Raw genomic sequence first — 12,229 nt, forward strand, 5'->3', positions numbered from 1 at the left:
ATAGAACAATTCTTTTGTTATTTTGTTTGTTTCTTTCTTTTTTTTAATTTTTTTCCCCTCCTGTTTTCCTTCTGGTTTTGTTTCCATGAATAGTTTTTTCCAGAAAGGATCTTGCCAGTGTCCTGTGCGATACATGTGTGTACTTGGTTCCAAAAGAACTAGAAACAATTTTGGGAGGTACTGAGAGTAGATGAGTAGTTTGTTTCCTTTCCTATATAATTGTGGAAGGAAAATGGTTGTATTTGTACCTGTTGATTCCCACCCCTAACCCTCAAAACTGAACTTAATCCATTGCCTTGTGAGAGCAATGGTTCAGTCACTTTCAGAGGCTTAGAGTGTTAACTCTTCCTCTCCTTTCATTACACTAGGATTTTGTAATCACCAGTTTTAATGTACAACCCTCCACACTTCTCTTCCCTCTTCCTGCCCTTCCTCCTATCCCACCCGCCTCCTTTTTTAATTTGGAGCTGTGAATGGGCAGATCTGTTTCTGGTCTGGCATCACTGAGTTTTTCCCATGCATTTGCCCTCGAGCTTCTCGGATGTGAGACAAATCTCCCTACAATAGGCTTGCTGCCATTGTCTGTACAGTTTAATAGATGCTGGCATGTTGGAGGTTACCCATGAGTCTGCGAAATCCGCTTTCCATGCTTACTCTTGACACCCCATTGAAGACACTCATTGTGTATGCATCTGGGTATGAAAGTCCAGCTCAGTGTGGTCCTGTGCTTGTACTGCCCTGCTTTGCAGTTTCTTTGCACTTATTCATTGAGTGCTGTTTTTGAAATGCTTACATTATATGAAATCAAAAGAAAATGTTAAAAAAAAAAAAAGACCAACCACCCAGAATCCCTGCCCCATAAAATCTGTATTTGTATATACACGTGTCCGTACAATTATACTTAAATAAAATTAAAGATTTTCATCATTTTAATTGGTTCTCTTAGGCTACACTTTTGTTCAATGAATTACGTCTTTATTTTGGGAGCTATTTGTACCTACCTTACATATTTGTGGGCAATGGAAAGCAACAAGGAGTGGGAAAGTGTGAAGAATGCAGTGGGCACAACTGACTATCTGGGGCTGTAACTATCAACTTCCTGGCTGATCTCAAGCCTGGCTGATCTGCTCTTCACCTTTTTTTTATGTGTCCATAGCTCTTCCAAATACTCGAGAGAGTAAGGAACTATGTCAACCAAGTGCTGGAGTGTTACCTGGTTTCCATCATTGCTTTTGCCCTGCTTTGGACTGCCTGAGCAGTCTTGCTTTCTGCCTTGGGTAGCAGGTGGTGGTGTGGTAGCTCTTGCTTCTTGAGGAATAGAGCCAGTCTCAGAGCTGTGCAAACAGGTCAGTTGCACATGTGCTCCTCTACCCAGGATACCTCTCAGACTGACAAAGAGGTTGGAAGTGGCTTTGAAATCTCAGTCATGTTTTTATTTACAAAAGGGAGGAAAAGGGCGGAAAGCAGTGGGAGCCTCCTCTGTCAAAGAATTTGAGCAAGGGTGCCTCCTGAAGGGAAAAGGAAGAATGGGGAAGTAGGCAACTGACTGACTCCCCTCCTTCCTTTCACTCCTGCCCTGAGAGGCTGATGCAGTGCCTCTAAAAATGCACAGGACTGGATTGGGGTTGACTTGTATTTAGGTTTGAGATGGCTGTCTTTGGCAGTGCCCATTCACTAACCATGTGATAGGTTTAACCTGAGAATTTAGGTCATAGAAGGTGGGGGGCACATACTGAAACCTGTAATACATGCACCATGCATTCAAAACTCAGCTGTAATTACACCATGTTAGCATTAAACTCACCGACAGCTTTTTATTACATTTAATTAGTTGACAGGGCAGCAAGTACTAATTATAACTTACTCTAACCTTCTTCACAAATGAGAAGTGACAGCTTGGTGAGAGCAGAAATGTGTGTGAGTATTTGATACAAAGAATTGATGCACAGATTTTTTTTCCTCTGGAGCTGTGATGTTACAACCAGGGCAGGGTTATAAGTGACACATGTTCAGTATGTCTTAACATAATAGCCATGTCCAGAAAAGATCCTGCAGTCTGACACACTTAATAGCCTTTGCTCAGAAGACACTCTGCTTTTGCGGAGAATGGTGTTTGATTTCATATTTCTGCATTAGCGTGCACAATGGGCCTTTGTGCTCCCTTGTCTTTCCTTCTGCAGAGTAATTCTGCTCACAGAGTACCTCTGAGGGCATTCTTAGGAATATTCAGGCATGCATCATACCACTATGACATGATTGTGTGCCAAAGTGGTTTTATTCATTCAAAACAAAGTTTTGATTTATATAGGTTAGAGATGTAACCAACTGGGATGGTAATTTTTTTTTTTTACAGGCTTTAGCAGCACAGGATTGAGAAGTGCCTCCTTCGTTATAACTCTTATTTTTGTTAGCATTTGCCCTTACTAGGAAGTTTAGTTTAAAACATGATTTAACTTTGTATTTCAGGTATATGCCTAAGAGGCCAGATCAAGACTCAGTCTTCACTGTTAAGGTTGCAGTACAGACAGCTCTTGTAGGAGATGACTATTTATGATTGTTTGCTTTCAGCATCATTTTGATTTGCTGCTACAAATTAAAGCAAGTATCAACAATTTAGAGGTTTTGTTGAAATTTTCTCCTGGAACACATAGGAGCTTTTAAAACAAAGTATTTGTTAAATGCAAAAATATCCTTTAAAGAAAAATCGAAATGGAAGTGAAATTGCAAAAATGTTGAGTAGCTAAGCAGGTTTTTTATTGGTTCCCTCCCCCCAGACAAATCTGTTAACTGACTGATACTGTCAGTCATATTTAATTTGTAAGAATTCAAAACACAAGATAACTCTTACAGCTACCGGCACATCTTGAAACATTCATTTTTCCTATGATGATTCTTCAAGCAAGTTCTCATCTCATTTGGTTACACAAGGAGGAATATAAATACAAGAAATTGCAGAGCAGCAAGCTAGATGTCTATTTAGAGGGAAAGAGTAATTTTCTGTTTTGCCTAGAACTTTATGAAAGCATACACTGCATTCAAGGTTAGGAGTATAGAGTGATATCTAGATGCCTATTCACCTTGTGATCTGTCTCTGAAGTAAAGGAAGGAAGGTACCTCCTCCTGTATACAGTCTTAAGTGCATTCGTAAACATAGCTGTGTTTCAGTTCTTATGTTCAAAGCATGCTCTATGTAAGTGCTATTTTGTGGGACACAGTTGCCCACTTAGCAACACATACTTTCCAGTACTAATTTTAACATTTAAACGCATTTCTTTATCCACAAATAGAACTGCTGTTGACAAAAGTGAAGTTTTTGTCTGGATGGTATTTGTAAAAGGAAAGGTCAAATAAATCGATAGGGTACCATAGGTATGTGCATCCCACTCTTCCTTCTTCTGCTGAGAACCAATTGTGCCTTTTGTTCTCATGTATTGTAACTTGCAGTATCTTGACTAAAGGTTCAACTAATCACTGCCCACCTAGTCCAAGGAGTTTAGGAGGCTTTTTTTTTCTTTTTTTTCTCCTCACTGTCACTTTACCTATTGCAAAACAAAGGAATAAGAAGTCTAGAAACTGACTGCAACAAAAGCAATGCATCTTTAGGCCTGAAGTCACAACCCTGATGCGATACTGAAGTTCTGATCCTTTTATATTTGGATATTGGGAATAAATGGAGTGCTACATATTGCAAATGTGGTCCTGCAGCAACTCTCCTTGCCTGAGGATGGTCAGAAGAATAAGGCCCTTGGCTGGGTGTGAATGCTTCAGTGGAAACTTGGCATACTGTACATTACATAGCGCTGTGTGTATCCCAATGCTTCTGTTTGCTACAATGGGAATGGAGAAGGGGTGGGGAAGAAAGAGAGAGCTCATTCAGTCACAGATGGCTACACAGCAGTGGGAAATATACAGCAGACTTTGAGCCAAGGAAATGGCTGCTGGTGTAAACTGTCCATGACTGAAAGTCTTGCTTATTATTGAAATTCATAAAAATATCAAATAGAAAGCCCTCAAGGCGCCAGACTGTGTTCTCTAGAAGTGGTCCTCTGGTCAGGCACTATACTCGTGGAAGTGAGGGAAAGATTTATCATTCAATAGGCCAACATTGATCAGTTTTAGTATTTAAAAACATACACCTCACCTTGCCATTCTAAAACAGGAAAACCTTGTAATCTTGCACTCTGCAAGGCTCCTTGAGGCTGTATCTGGAGCTGTTGCATGTGGAGCTGGCAGCTCAGGATTTGGAAGAGTCAGGCCCTTGTGAGATTCCCTCCACTGCTGAGCACTCTGTGTAGTGAATACTTTAATGGTGGTTTGTAAACTCACTTTTGGCAGTAACATTTTGTTATTGTTTTATCTTTGCCATAAAAAAGATCCTGGATCTGAATCAGGAGTGCAGAGTGCAGGTAAGCTGACTTTCAGAGCTGCATTTCGATTTAGGACGACTGCAAAGAGAAGAGTGGCAGCTCTGCCTTAGAAAGGACTGAAGTGTTGCATGGATCATGCACCATGTTAATGGTTAGACACTAAATGTGAGGCAAAGCTGGATGAACCCATGCAGAGATGCTTATCAGGTTTTGTACATTAGTTTTACAATATCCTGGTTCTTGCACATACTTGCATTACAAAAGGCCTTGTGTTCCCCTTGGTACGGAAGCCAAAACAAGTGTGCCTATCATCCTTGCTAGTGAGTACATGACCCTTTTGTTGTTGTTTATTTAATTAGCTATTCTCCATTTATTTGCAGGTAAAAAGAAAGGAAAGCAGTGCACACTTCCTGTGCTCTGCTCTCATTAGCCAGATTTCCTCAAAACTCTTGTACTCCAGAGAAGTTTTGCCAAGTGGCTAAATGAAATGCACACAGTATGAATATTTATGCTGTTTTAATGATGAGATTTTTGCATCCATGAATAACAACGTGTTTTAACAAGAACAGATAATGAGATTGGCACAAAATAGCGAAGTGGTTAATATAGCAACCTCTTGGTGCGGGGACTCCATTGAGAGCAGCAGGCAGTGCATGCCTCCCTCCCCTTTCTCTGCCTCTAGCACCAAAATTAGTCTGATGGGACATGCAGATCTTCCAGATAGCTTTGCAGAAAGCAGATGCTTTTTCTATACTTTGTGCCACAGCCACCTCTTACATGCTTCGTTCGAGAAAGCTCATGGGTTTTGACTGAAAGAGCACCTTGGACTTTTGAACACTGTGTTTATTTCAGATAGTGTCCAGCAGTGTTTGCGTTTGAATCTGAAGCTGCCACTTTGCTTTGTCCGTTCAGGAGCAACTGTCTGACAAGTGTTTACAAGATACGCAGGTCTGGGGGCCGTCAGTCAAAAGCAGCACGGTTTTCACAAACTGGGGCAGGGACGGGCAGTCCCCTCTGCTTTCTGCTCCAGCTGAACGATGCTGCGGGGAGATGACTCTAAGGGTGTAACCTCTTTGGTGAGGTACAGGGAAGGTCCTGAAGACCACAGCCCTCTTTGTATTTGTCTGTAGGCACGACTGCTAAAAGCCTGATCTCTGTAGTGTCAAAGTGAGGTGCTGTAAAGTCGTGACAATGGTACACTGGGAGGGAACAATGGGCATTTCACTCGCTCGTTAATTTTAGGGCACGGGTTTATTACATGTTTGCTATACCTAGGTGTGCTGGACCTGTGGGAGAAGGTACATGTAGATAAGAGATGTCAAAGAAGCAAACAGAGAAACACCCACTTAAAAACCTGTGGGCTCACCCTTTCTCTCTTAGCCAGCACCTCCCTGCGCTGTCCTGTTGTCAAGACTGCTTCGCTGCCGCCTCTGCTGCCACTCTCCCAGTAACAATGCTCAATTCAGCGATTGGTTTGGATCCTATCCATTCTGTATTTTTTTTCCCCTTGGAGATACCAAAAACCATTTGCCTGAATTTTGACCTATGGTCAAACCTGTCCTTCAAGGCTAACGTTCAGAGCTGTGCCCCACTGCTCATTGCAAGGTTGCCTGACACAGTTTATTACACATCTGATGAAGATCAGGCGTCAAACTGGGCCACTGACAGCAGCCTTGCTCTCAAAGTAGGAGCTGAAAAGATGATTCAGTTAAGAGCTGAACTGGAAAAGCTGCCTAACACTAGGCACTGAGAGTCTCTGTGAGTCAGAGAGATGGAAGATGTCACATGCATTTGAGGCAAAATAAAGGAGTTTATTATAGTAAAACTACTTTTCTTAAGGAAAATAAAGGAAATAAAATTTAAAATGAGACAGTGACTTAAAAAGTCACAGCTGAGTGCTTTTAAAAAAATTTATTTAATTTGCATGGATGGACAGTCAGGGAAATAAAAGAAGGCTTTTGATCTTCAGCGCAGACTAAAATAAATCAACATAGATTCTATGTTACTTTCTTGCCATCTTCTCCATATGGAAGTTTATTTGGTGTTATATGTAACATTGTCAAAGAGAAATGAAGAAAAATTCTGTCAGAGTTCAAACTATTTTTTAAACTTTCATCAAGGGACAATAAGCTCGCTATGAAACAGGTAGATCCTTTTCTGTGTTTGTTTATACATGGCACACGATCAGTATTGTGGAGCAAGTTATCCATGACAGTATTATGTGGGTGTCTTGTCACTGTTTTTTTCAACTGTTTTCTCTTTTGCATGCTTTCAGTGAAAACTTGTCCCAGAAGCCACCACAAAAGCTATTTACTTTATTTCAAACATAATTAAAACAAGAAAATCACAAAGGACTAAATTAAAGATCACAGCCACTATCTCAGTTTCAGCTCTCTCAGGCAACAGATATTCAATGTGTGGTATAATACACTGAAGAACAATAAAACTCTTCTATTTTGAGATGTAATGCAGCTTGCTAGCTGCTTGTGATTCAGGAGGCTGAGTACATTACAAGAACTCTGCATTTCCTTCTTCCACTCCTGAAGAAATTGTGTAGTCTGAAGAAGCTGCTGTGGAAGAGACTAGAATGAAAACACACACGTCTGCCAGGTGAAGCACCTGTTGTATCTGCAGACGCAGGGGCAGGTGTAACCCAGGACAAGTCCTCAAATATATATCCCAGACACTAAATCTGAGATTAAGGAATTAGAAAAGATTATGTTTTCAGAAATGGAAAAAGAAAATACATTCAGTCTTGCAACATAGTTTTGGGGGAAGAAATTGAAGCAAAAGAATGTCATAATTAGGCGTCCTACAGAGCAATTAAAAAAGAAAGCCATTCTTGTGGTAGAATGGCAGGGCGTGGAGACTCCAGAGAGCAATCTTCTGAAGGAAGGAGAAACCACACAGTGACTCACTGGGCAAGAAGTTTCAATTTGGAAAAATTAAGCAAGAAATATTAACATGCCAGATTTGGGAGCTGTTTACATCAACACAATACACTGCTTATTGCATATACAGAGCAAGTGATACCAAGCCTGGAAACCATCATGTCTCGTCTAACCTCAGAGTATCCACTGTTAGTTGAAAAGGGCAAGCGAGAAACTTTGCAAATGTTTCAAATCTAGCAATAAATAGAGAGGAGCTTTATGAATCAGGCACCTGGCGCTGTGCTGTGATCCCTAGCTTTTAATTTGTGATCTGTCTCCAACTAAATTAGAAGAGAAGGTGGCATATCTAAGAGCAATTCTGTCTGTAGGGCATGCTGGAAAGAACAGAACTTAAACACTGCGTCATCACACAACGTGCATCTTGTAGACAGTGCTTCTGCTCCAGCTACTAACAAATAAATATGCTCACACACTACTGTGCTGCATGCATTCAGCTATGTAGTTTGCCTCTCTGTTTCTTTTCAGGGAATTGGTAACTCCATCATTAGGAATTAAAATGAAAACCTAGGGGCAGAAGTTAAATCTTTTGCAACATAGTTGTTGAATGGACTGGGAGCAAGAATGAATAGGAGGCTACAGCAGAATTAAGGAAATGCAGTGGCTTTTCCTTGTAAACCAGTGTACTCTCTCCCTTTTGCCCAATCCCAGTAGCCAGTCATTTCTCAGTAATTAAATTTGAAAGCATTCCCTTCATTACCTAGTGCTGTAGGATACGTGGCTAGGAGAGATGCTGTGACGAACTTGTCTGAGCAGAGTGCTAGGTGTGGATACACATATGTGGATGAAAAGCCTTTGAACAGGCAAAAACTTGTATGATATGCGAACAGAGGAAGATGACCGTGACTATGACAAACTACATATCCATGGGTAAGAGTGCTCCAGGCCGTAAGGAATATTGTAAACAGATGTTCAGGTTGTGCTGAGCCTGGCTAGTGAACATAGGGAACAGAGCTCCATTTTGCTCAGAAGTGTTAACTCCAATAGGCCATGGGTCCATCCGGGACACGCTGGCAGGGTGAAGACAAAGGCAATAGGCACTCTAGGGACTGCTGAGTTTGCAGTTCATCCCAACTTGAGACTTTCCCCTATGAACCATCTGTCCCACTTTACAGAAACAGGAAGACAGGAAAGCCCCTTAAGACAAACATATTTTAACTTTAGGATTGGAGGTTGGCATTGGTCCCTGGCTGGTTCACAAAAAGGTTTTTAATATGTGATTTTTCTGCTTTCTCCCATCCCCCCCAAGCCAGCCCTGTTTCTCTGAAACTCCTAACTCTGCCTTGGCCAGACTTTTGTAAGGGTGAAGGGAAGGATGGAGCATTTTGTCTGGTGTGTAGATATTCCCCAAATCAGGAAGCTTTCCTTGTAAGACATGTTACATGGAGTAGAGGACAGGCACAGCTAGAAAAGGACAGTGACAAGTAGTATGGTCTCTTTAAATGGCTCCTAGAAGCTGTCTCTTGCCAGTCCAAAGATCTGGGTTTTTTCCTTAACCAGGATTCATTGACCCCTCACTAAATTTGTTTACCCAGTGTGATTTCCATCAGATGGATAGAGACCTTGTTTTCTTCTTCAAATATTTTCTTTAAGTGTCATTTCAAACTTAATTCTGTGCTGTCACATCACATGCAGCTTTTGCCAGCCCCATCTGCTGAGAAACACAGCTGGGAGGCTAAAACCACTTGTGATGCCTCACACTCAAGAAACACTCATCTTAAAACAAATCTCTCTAAAATATTCTGCCAAATGGCATCTTGTAAATCTCTCTGTCTAACCTCACAGAAAGGAGCAGACACCAGAAGCTCTGCGTGCACAAAGATTAGCAATCACTAGCTACCCACCTGAAGCAAGTAAGAAATTATAATTAGAAAAATTCTGTAACTCAGAGTGCTTTACAGAACTGCTCACTGCTATTTGTACATGGCAGGATAAATCCTTTTTCAATGGCTGTTAAAACTAAAAACTTCGAGTCATAGGAATGATTTGAAGGAGTGAAAAATGAACTAAGAGTTTGAACAAGCTATATAATTCTTCACTCGCTCTGTAGGCAGTCAGATTGGGCTATTTTAAAATTAGCTGTAATTTGCATAACATTTTACTGTTACAATTCACTATCTATATTTATAGCTATGTCATAACGATCTAGGGTTTTCTTTTTATTTTTCCCTTTGGCTGGAGTTTATGACGTGTGTGAAAACTGAGTCTAAGTCATACACTGTTTGTTCCAAAACCGCAAGCCAGATGAAGAGATACTGGGTTGTCGCAAGTTTAGAGCACCGTTTGATGTGATAATTCCAGCCTCCAAGAATTAGCCTCACCAACTCTTGTTTTTCGCCTCTTAACTAAACAAAGCAAACCTTTTGGAGTGGCTGACTGTTTGAAATAGCCAACTATGTGTGCAAACTCCAGTTCTGAATTCAGGCTGGCCAAAATCTGTTCAAACAACATGACACTTGTTTTTACATATTCGTCGAGAAACGAAGGCACTGAATGCCAATGTCCTGTAGAAATAGTCAACTACAAGGCCTGAAAATCACTACATGAACACACTGCTGCAACAGAACAAACACAAGAAAAGATTATTTCACTGCATTTTGTATTTTGGGGGGATTTAAGCTCTCACAGCACAGATAGGTCTTTACTTTCCAGTAGAATTGCCACTTAGCAACAGTTTGAAGCTTACATCAGCAAAGATGGCTGGACAGGAATTGCCAGAACAGAATTCTCAGAGGCTATGTGTGGAAACTTCAAACTCTTAAAGCCGTATCAGGGAGACATCTAAGCCTGTCAGAACATGAAGCATGAGCATATGTTGGTGAGAAAGATTAAAATAATTTTTGGTTGGATTTGTGTGAAACTTTCACTGTTCCATGTGTTCAGCATAAGCCCTGCTTTTAATATATGTTTCAACAAATATATTAATTAACATCTTCATAGCTTACTGTTCATCATTCTTCTGTCTGCCTACAAAATGTATTAAAGGAGAAGCTGTGAAAATGTTTCTGGGAAGTTTTTGGTATGTCTCTTCTCCATCTTTCCAGGAAGTAAATTTGAGAGAATTTTAGTGACACAAGTGTGAAGCTGACAGGTTGATCTGCCCAACGGCAAGAGTATGTATCAGGGTTGCTTCCTATAGAGAAAAACATTCAGGAGGCTGCAAGTCTTTTAGACTGTGTCTGATAAACACAGATCTTGGATCTCTCATCTGCCTTTGTTCACCGTCACCTTGATCATTCAAGGGACAGATAGAGAATATGAAATAAAAACAGACACAACAACAAACTGAGATAAATAGGTAGGACGTACCTATTTTGTCAGGTTCGAATTTCAGTATCTGACCAATTAACACTGGTCCCTTGGATATATTTGTGCGGTATGAAACTGGGATCTGTGCCATTTGGCTGACTAGGATAATGGCAACAGCAAAAAAAATCACCTGAGCAAACCTTCTCAACATCTCGGGAGCCAAATGTGTTGGACAGGCTGCTGTGTTAACACAGACTACTAGTGCCTAAAACTGTCCTGCTCACAGTCAGCTTCGGTGTTTTTTCATGACATTGTATTTCTGTGAAGATGTGCTCTTTGCTCTCTGCGGTCTGCTACTCTTGGAATAGGCCAGTTTTGTTCTGGCAGAAAAGCCTTTGGAAAACACATGAACAAGGTTTCTTACAGGTTGTCATCCACTGTATTAGATGATCATTTACCTGTATTAAGGTATATATGTTTTTACGGCAGTAGTCAAGCAGACGAGATGATACCCATCTGTAAGTTGTGTTTCAGTACTACTTTCTTAGCTAACGAAGTATGAAGTGAAAGACATTAAATAATAATATTTAATGTGCGATTCAAATATTGGGCCAATGCGTCTTCCTTCCTGGCTGAAACCAGAACAAATAAAGAAACAAAAACCCCCAAGCTTCCGACCCTTACATACTGAGAGATAATTGGGAAAAATGCGTAGAAAACCATACAGCACCCTGCCAAGTTTGAAGGACCCCAGCTAGGGATTACCCAATGGAATACAGTGCAGCAGGCAGCAGGCTTTTCTAAGAATCTAGTGACTGCTATGATCTCATTATCTTGTGCAAAACTTCCTTGGAATGATATTACCAGCCAACATTGCAAGGGAAGAATATGGCTGTTTCAGGGCGTACAGTGACCAGGTATTGAGAGCTGTTTTGCTGTCCACAGATTCAGCCTAAAGCTCTTAAAAAATGTGCTTGTCTGACCCTTGGGAACATGACATTGCTTATGATAGAAATGACAATTTGAATATCTAAGGAACTTGCTAACTCAAATTATTGAAAACATCCTAGTTCCCTTTCCTTCCCTTCCTCTTACACATGATTGTGCAATTTTTATTGTGCACATTCTAAGCATTGAATGGATTCTACATATGTTCTAAATCCACCATCATGGCACCAACTGCCGTATCTTTTATTTACCTTAAAACTGCCTCAGGTTTCTAGTCAACACTGGGTTAAGAACTAATTCCCAAATCGCAGGTGTAGGGTACGATTTTTTGAAGTTTTGGGGTTGGATAAAACCAGCTTTTTATTTTTATCGCTGTAAAGAGTAGGGGTAACAGAAGGAAAGTACTTTATTGTTCAGCAGTTTGTTTTAAAAGGCTGTCCTACAATGTATGTACCTGCCCATTGTCAACTGGTGTGAAAAATTCGAATATGAAAGGTAATCCTGAGAGCTACAACCTGGTGCAAATCTGTGCGCCAATGAAGTTCCTTCAATTTGCCTTGAAAAATATATAGAGTCTTCCTCTATTTCTGTGTCTTGTGCTAACATTATAACTCTTCGATATCTTGGGTAACCTGAGTGCTGTGGAAAGACACCTATCGGGAACCAAATTCCTCACATATAGCAAAAAGATAAGAGAACTTTTGTTTTATCTCTGAG

The sequence above is a fragment of the Tauraco erythrolophus genome, chromosome Z (genome assembly GCF_009769465.1).
Source record: "Tauraco erythrolophus isolate bTauEry1 chromosome Z, bTauEry1.pri, whole genome shotgun sequence".
Classification (NCBI taxonomy): Eukaryota; Metazoa; Chordata; class Aves; order Musophagiformes; family Musophagidae; genus Tauraco; species Tauraco erythrolophus.